General features: G+C 49.7%; 1 long non-coding RNA gene across 1 annotated transcript; it reads right to left on the minus strand.

Moving 5' to 3' along the window:
- Nucleotides 1-1641: 1641 nt before the first annotated feature.
- On the minus strand, nucleotides 1642-4378 carry LOC144263438 (uncharacterized). Its single transcript, XR_013345820.1, has 5 exons — nucleotides 4262-4378; nucleotides 4132-4164; nucleotides 3316-3336; nucleotides 3185-3211; nucleotides 1642-1773 (listed from the first exon to the last, which is right to left on the minus strand). It is a non-coding gene; the product is annotated as an uncharacterized LOC144263438 (long non-coding RNA).
- Between the last annotated feature and the right edge of the window lie 3649 nt (nucleotides 4379-8027).

Genomic DNA, 8027 nt, shown 5'->3' on the forward strand with positions numbered 1-8027 from the left:
ACTCCATAAGTCGGTGGGTTAACAATGATGTTGGTTTGGGTCATCAGCTCCTTAAATCATCCAATTAATAGAGGACATCATCAGATCCTGCAGCTAACATAAGAAAGCACTGCTTTCCTTTCATCCTGCAGCAGGAGATGGGAGAAGGCGGCTGTTTTGATTTAAGAAAATCCTGTTTAGACACCAGAGACACTGGAACCGAGGTGGGTGGGGGTGGCGAAGGCTAGCGGCCCCTCAAGTGCAGTATTATGAGTCTGGGGAAGTATTATGAGACTGATCTAGTTTTTGCCCCCATGCTTTGTTCCGCTCAGGCTGGGTGGGCCTCCATGGCTTTGGCATGTAAGAGTCTAGTCTCCTGTGGGCTGCAATAGTTTGATTTAATCTTCGATGTTGGGCTTGATGTGAGCGTGCTGAGTGTGCTGGTGGCCTGTGATATAGAGGAGGTCTGACTGGATGATCTCATGGTCCCTTCTGGCCTAAAACTCTACATGTAGCTGGTGTAGGACATACCTGTCATTTTGGGTTTAGGTTAAGCCTTCCTGGATGCTGTGAACCCCATGATCAACACTCATCCAGAGAACTGGAGCTCCCTCCATTCCTCTGACTCCATTTCTTTCACCAATAATGTCACAGAACACGGTTACTGGTTAGGAATCTGCGTTCTTGGAGCCTTTTATCCAGTTTGGACAATGTGATGTTTTGGGACAGGGTTTGACACATGTTCTTACCCCTTCCACTCATCAATGATGGTCAGTTGATAAATTACAGTACAAAGAATCAGGAAACGTTCATTGATTATGTGCAATTACAGGAGTTAATTAGAGCTGAACAAAAGTTTTCATTCAAAAAATATCTTGAGGAAATTTGGCCGGTTTACAAAAAGAGATTTTTTTGTGAAAACATTTGGATTTTCTTGAGGGTTTTTTTTTTTTCATTATTACAAAATTTTCAACTTAAACCTTTTATTTGGGTGGAGGGGTCCTATGATGTATTGTTTATTGGGTTCTGTTCTATTCTATGTAGCTTCTTCCACCACACTCATCACCATAATATCAGGATTTCTTCTGCTTTGCCAATTTTGAGCCCTCAGCTTAGTCAAACGGTAGGATTTTCAAAACTGAAAATATTCATTCTGGAAAATTCCAAGTTTTGAGAAGAATAAAAAAATAATGGAAAATATTTAAAAATGAAAAATTAGTCCATTTCGGAAAACAACAGAACAAAAAACGTCTTTGACCAGTGAGAGGTGCTATCCCCACAATGCCATATCTCAGGGACACAGTGTGATTGGGGAGTAGACCCAGAAGAAAGGGTGGAGCTGCCCAGTGAAAGAGCTGGTGAAAGTGTAGATTGGGGCCTCCATACCAGGATGATAAAATGACACCAGGCCCCGCTCATAGTCCAGATACACTCCGATCTTCCCAGGGCTCCCAGTCAGGGGCAGGAGGGTCTCTGGGGAGGTGCGAGCCCGGTAATGGCTCCCACACTGATCCACGGCCCAGATCCTCTCCTCAGGAGAAAAGCTGATCCAGCCCTTCCTCCTGACAGATTCTTTGGCCAGCCCCACAGCCCAGGTCCTACCACCTCCAACCGCTACCTCCCAGTAGCGTTTCCCCGAGGCAAACCCTTCCGAGCCCAGCACGCAGGTTTCACTGTCAAATCTCTCAGGGTTGTCAGGCATGTCCTGCTGCAGGCCCCTCCATTTCACAGATCGCCGATTCTTAGAGACCTTGAGGCTGGGATGAGCCGTGTCCGGATCCAGACTCACCATCGCTGCAGAGATGGGGCAGAGCATCAGGGGCAGAGCGCAGCCCATCTGCATAGGTGCTGACTCCGTGGGTGCTACAGGGCTGGAGCACGCACGGGGAAAAGTTAGTGGGTGCTCTGCACCCACCGGCAGCCAAGCTCCCCCCTCCACCTCACCTCACCTAAGCTCTGCCTACTCCCCTGAGCACGCTGTGTCCCTGCTTCCCCTAGCTCCCAGTGCTTGCAGCCACAAAACAGCTGTTTCACGGCGTAACAAGCTCTGGGAGGGAGGGGGAGGAGCGGGAATGTGGCGCACTCAGGGGAGGAGGCGGAGGCGGGGAGGGGATTTGGGGAAGGAGTCCAATAGGGGCAGGGAGGGGGCGGAGTTGAGGCGGGGACTTTGGGGAAGGGGTTGGAATGGGGGCGGGACAGGGGTGGAGTCAGGGCAGGGCTGGGGGTAGAGGAGGGGTCGAGCACCCACTGGCACCAGCAGAAGTTGGTGCCTATGCCCATCGAGGCTGTTTCCCATCCTCCCACCAGTTCTGTCTTGGCTAGGACACTCTCTGATTTCCCGCCTCTAACTCCCAGGGATCTGCTTCTCTGCATTTCACTGCAGCTCTCCTCCCAGGCAATAGGGGCAAATAGTTCCCCTGGAAGAGCTGGAGATGCCTCTAGCTCCCATTGGGCCTGTCTGTAACCTCTACAGAGGCCCCAATAAGGAACGAGCTCAGGTGTTACACACACGGACATCATTTCAACCATTAAAAGAACTCAGTAGTCGCCTACCACAAAATCTGTGCTCTGGAGCTGCTACCACGTCTCCACAACTAAGACAGCAACTGAGTTTCCAATCTACACCTGAGTTGGGAGCCCTCTATTCTAATACCCACAAAGTCGTATCAGACTCAAATTTGGTAGATTTGGTCCAGGTCTGAGGTAGAATTTCTCTACCATATTTGAACTGAATTAGCCAAAGGGCTACTGATTGACAACTCCGTAAAAACAGAGATTTCACCAGAGTCCAAAAAGCATTAAGACAATTACCCGCAGCCAGTTAAGGTAATTTACACAGTTTCCTAGAACCCTTCTAGTTCATGAAGTTAATTAATAACAACACAACACATGAGAATTCACCATATGTGTCCAGTAAAACCCCAACTCTGAACCATAATTACCAACGGCTGCAAGCACCTACCCCCCTGAATTGACAGCAGGTAAGTTCCCGGCCTTAGGAGCACTCTGAGTTATTGCAGTTACACTGGAGAGCTCGGGACTCCATCCTTAAGTGTGAGCATTTGTTTTATGCAAGTAAACTGGGGACGAATCTGGCATTTTCATTGACCATACTGCTCTTTCCCTGTGACTTCTGGCATGTGTGCATCTGCTGGGCAACAGAGTGGTGCAGGGGGTCTGACATTAAAATACCAGCTTCACGTACCTGCATTTTTGCTGACTTTACTCCAGCCTGAAATCAAACACACCAAGAGGTGAGCACTCCCCGGAGCACGGACTGCCGGCAAAGGACACAATGTCATCTGGGGTGGGGGAAAGGGGACACATGGCACTTACCAAGTTCGGCCAGGGATTTCTCTGCAAACAGAGAGACATAGGTATGCATTCAGTTCTACAACAGCTCCTGGGTTAGGGACTGTGTCTTTAAAGGACCACTTTGCCCTCTCCACTGTGCTCTCTGCTGCCCTCTTTCCGCCCAGGTCTCCTGGCCTGAGCTCCATCCTCATAGAGCTCTTAGTGGCTTTGGGCACTGTTGATTACACCCCCCTTCTTGGCATCTGACCCTCGCTGGGCTCCTATGGCCCTGCCCTAGCTTGGCTCACCTGTGGTGTAGTGTCCACACTCCCCATGTGCCAGGCAGCTTGGAGAGGGGCCAGGCCCTGGTACCATGGAAGTAAGGGTTTCATGAGCTAACCCTTGGCCCTGGACACTGGATCTCAGCTCATGGGCCCAGCAACATGAACTGCTCCTTCTCACTGAGTTTGTGCCTCAAAGTGTCAGAGAGTGCTAGGAGACTTTGGGACTGCGCTGAGCCCCTGTTTCCAGGGCATCAGAATCCCCCCCACCCTTCCATTCCTTTAAATTCAGTAGCAAAAAGGTACGTGGGCCCAGGCAGACCCACCAGTTTTGGATATGGACATTCCCCTGTGTGCAGATTTTAAAGGAAGGGGCTGAAATCAGGCTTATGATGGAAACTGAGCAGCAACCTTATCTATGAAGCATTTACCCCACTCTATGATTAGTCAGAGCTCCCCGTCCATTTGATTCCCAGAGCCTCTCCTAACAGATAGTGCAGAGACAAAAGCCAAAGTCTGTCTGACTATGTACAGTGAGAGAAACTTGTTCAAGCCTCCGGAGAGCCCAGACATTCACCTCTCTCGTTCTCCAGCTCAGCGCGCAGAATCTCTGGAAGAGAAAAGGAAGAAAGAGGCGAGGTTTCATCTTGTTGCATTAGCTGGGTTATTCCTACTGTTATTTCAGGGAACTTATCCCAGGAACTTACCTCTCTCTTTCTCCAGTTCAGATTGCAGGTTTTCTAAAGAAAGAAGAGTGAAAGAGGTGAGATTCCGGGGGGCAATGGTCCCCTCTCATACTAGCAAAGAGCTGCCATTTTACAGAACATCATAGATTCACAGAGTTCAGGGCCAGAAGGATTGTAGTCTGACCTCCTGTACATCACAGACCTTAGACCCTCACTCAGTCACCGCTGTACCAGGACTAAGGTTACAGTTCAGTCACGGGTATTTTTAGAGAAAGTTGTGGACAGGTCAAGGGCAATAAACAAAAGATTCCCCACCTGTGACCAGTTCATGATTTATACCATAAGTCCCCCTAAGTAAATCTCAGCGGGGCTGCTGCTGGAGGGGGAGCAGGGCCATTGGCACCAGCTGCCAGGGGCCACTGAGCAGCAGCTGCTTCAGCCGCCCGAGGGACCACTGCTCAGGCGCTCTCTGGGGCCAGCCCCACCGGCTGCTGGTCAGGTGGTCCCCGGGGCCAGCTGCCCTGGGCCATTCCAGCAGTGGGTGGCAGTCAGTGCAGCTGGCCGTGGGGCTGTCGGAACAACTGGCTGACCTGATTTGGAAAAAGACGTTGAAAAACTGGAAAGGATGCAGAAAAGAGCCACAAAAATTATTTGAGGGCTGGACAAAATGCCTGACAGCGAGAGACTGACTTATAATAACGGGATTATTCACACAGGTAAAGTTAAGCCTGTAGCTAGCTGAACTGGGGCCCTGAGCTCTCTGGGCCTCAGTTCCCTGAGTGTAAAGCGGGATAAGAAAGGGTTCCTCGCCGTGTGCGGTAACTGCAGTTCTTCGAGGTGTGTGTTACTCCATGCTCTGTGTATTCACAGCCCGGCGCCTCACATCGGAGATTTCAGGTAGCCGTTTCTGTTCGGCCCACACATCCGCTCTCCCCATCTCGTGCTCCGCATTCGGTCAATCTAGCGCTGTGCAGACAAACTGCCCCCAGTTCCTTCTCCACCACAGAGCTCATAGGTCAGAGCTCCAGAGCAGAGGGGAAGGAGGGCAAGTAGCGGAGCACCCACAAGGACACATCTCAGAGAGCGACAGGTACGGCACCAGGTGAGGGACCCTTTCTCCTTCTGGCAGCGGTGTCTCTGTGGGTGTCTCGGCGACTCGGCAGCCGTACCCGTGACGGAGGGGTGGGGTTTCAGAGTCGAGTCTAGTCCTGAGCATCAGACACTGGAATAAAATATAGCAGAGGATGCAGGGGTGCCGGAACTGGGGGGATCAAGGGGTCAGGCCCTCCCCCCACTTTTTGCCAGCTGTAAAGGCAAGTGACAGTGGGGAGGGGAGTGAGCAGCAGGCGGGGTCTTGGGGGGAAGAGGGAGTGATGCTGGGGTTTGGGGGAAGGGTTGGTGCAAGGTCAGGGGCTTGGGGAGAAGAGGTAGTGTGAGGTCAGGGCCTTGGGGGCAATGGGTGGCGTGAGCACAGGGAGAAAGGGGCGGGGCCTCAGGCGGGGCATGGCATGTGGGGTGCAGCCACAGTTCAGGTGCCTGTGGGCCCCTCACACACTTCTAAGGGGCCTCTGCTGAGATGTGGGTGACTGCATGATGTTCAGCAAATGTGTGAGCAGATGTCCACGTTTCTGCTCTGCACATGTCTGTGATCAGAACATTCTTGAGTAAGGCTGTGTAAGTGGAGAGAGATCTCCTGGGGTGAGTTTGAACCGTACAGGAAGGTGGAATGCCATAAGTGTGATAGCAAGGGGTAACGCAGTCTGATATCCATCTCGAGAGTCTTTGTTTAGTGATTGAGGCCCCCTTAGATCTGTCTGCAATGGAGAGAAGTAGTCTGCGAGATTTTCTGAAGAGCTTAATCCTCACCAAATAAAAGGACTCTCCTGACATTGAGAGTGTGTAGTGTCACCTCCCTTTTATCCTGGTGTGGTTTTGGAAAGAAAGTGGGGAGATGGATAAACCGGTTTATGTGGAAGTGTGAAGATATTTTCAGTAGGAACGTGGGGTACAGTCATAATGTAACCTTATCTTTGAAAACAACTGTAAACGGGGTATACCAATAGAGTCCCTATCTCTCCCACTCTCCGTGCAGACATAATGGCCACTAGGATTGTAGTTTTCACAGAGAGGTGTAGAAGAGAGCAGGAGGCCATGGGTTCGAAGGGAAGTCTTGTAAGAAACCGAAGGACGTGGTTGAGGTCTCATGACAGTGTAGAATATCTGATTGTGAAGACTGCAAAGAGCTACAAAAGGATCTCACAAAACTGGATGACTGGGCAACAAAATGGCAGATTAAATTTAATGTTGATAAATGAAAAGTAAACATAATCCTAACTATACATGTACAATGATGGGGTCTAAATTAGCTGTTGCCACTCAAGAAAGAGATCTTGGAGTCATTGTGGAGCGTTCTCTGAAAACATCCACTCAATGTGCAGCGGTCGTCACAGAAGCAAATAGAATGTTGGGAATCATCAAGAACGGGATCGATAATATGACAGAAAATATCATATCACCTCTATATAAATCCATGGTACGTCCACATCTTGAATACTGCGTGCAGATGTGGTCGCCCCACCTCAAAAAAGATACATTGGAATTGGAAAAGGTTCAGAAAAGGGCAACAAAAATGATTAGGGGTATAGAACAGCTTCCGTATGAGGAGAGATTAATAAGACTGGGACTTTTCAGCTTGGAAATGAGGCGACTAAGGGGGGATATGATAGAGGGCTATGAAATCATGAGTGGTATAGAGAAAGTAAATAAGGGAAGTGTTATTTACTCCTTCTCATAATACAAGAACAAGGGGCCACCAACTGAAATTAATAGGTAGCAGGTTTAAGACAAACACAAGAAAGTATTTTTTCATGCAACGCACTGTCAACCTCCGGCACGCCTTACCAGAGGGTGTTGTGAAGGCCAAGACTATAACGGGGTTCAAAAGGGAGCTAGATAGATTCATGGTGGCTAGGTCCAACAATAGCTATTAGCCAGGATGGGTAGGAATGATGTCCCAAGCCTCTGTTTGCCAGAAGCTGGGATTGGGTGACAGGGCATGGATCACTTGAGGATAACCTGTCTGTTCATTCCCTTTGGGGCACCTGCCATTGGCCACTGTCAGAAGGCAGGATACTGGGCTAGATGGACCTTTGGTCTGACCCAGTATGGCTGTTCTTATGCTCTTATGTTCACACCACCATCTCAGCAGCTCACCTCTTGGGCACACAGAACACTCCTGCGGACGCTCTCAGCAGGAACTTTTCCCAGGATCACAAATGAGAAATAGACCTTTCCATTCTCCACAGCATATTTCTATGTTGGGGAGTCCCAAAGATAGACTTATTCCCCACAGCCAGAAACAAGAAGTGCTCCCAGTTCTGCTCCGGAGCTGTCCTGAGTCATCACTCTCTCGGAGATGCCTTTCTCCTACATTGGAACACAGGTCTCCTCTATGCCTTCCCTCCAATTCCTCTAATGTCAAAGGTCTTGCTTGAGGAAAGAAAAGAAAGGGCCAGGGTTATACTTATAGATCCCTTGTGGCCATGACAAACATGATTCCCATACCGTACTCAACTGGCGATTTGCATGCCAATCACTCACCAGCCTGTTCCTCATCTCCCCTCTCAGGATACTGGCAAGGTCCATCACCCCAATCTACAGGTTCTCCAACTCAATGTTTCCAACGCTTAGAAATGACCTGCTCTGAGTATGTAAAGACCATGTCTACTCAATAGTGGAAGAGATTCCAGCTCTGGTGTGACTGGAAACATGTCACCCCTACATCCTC

The sequence above is a fragment of the Eretmochelys imbricata genome, chromosome 4 (genome assembly GCF_965152235.1).
Source record: "Eretmochelys imbricata isolate rEreImb1 chromosome 4, rEreImb1.hap1, whole genome shotgun sequence".
In the NCBI taxonomy this organism is placed as follows: Eukaryota; Metazoa; Chordata; order Testudines; family Cheloniidae; genus Eretmochelys; species Eretmochelys imbricata.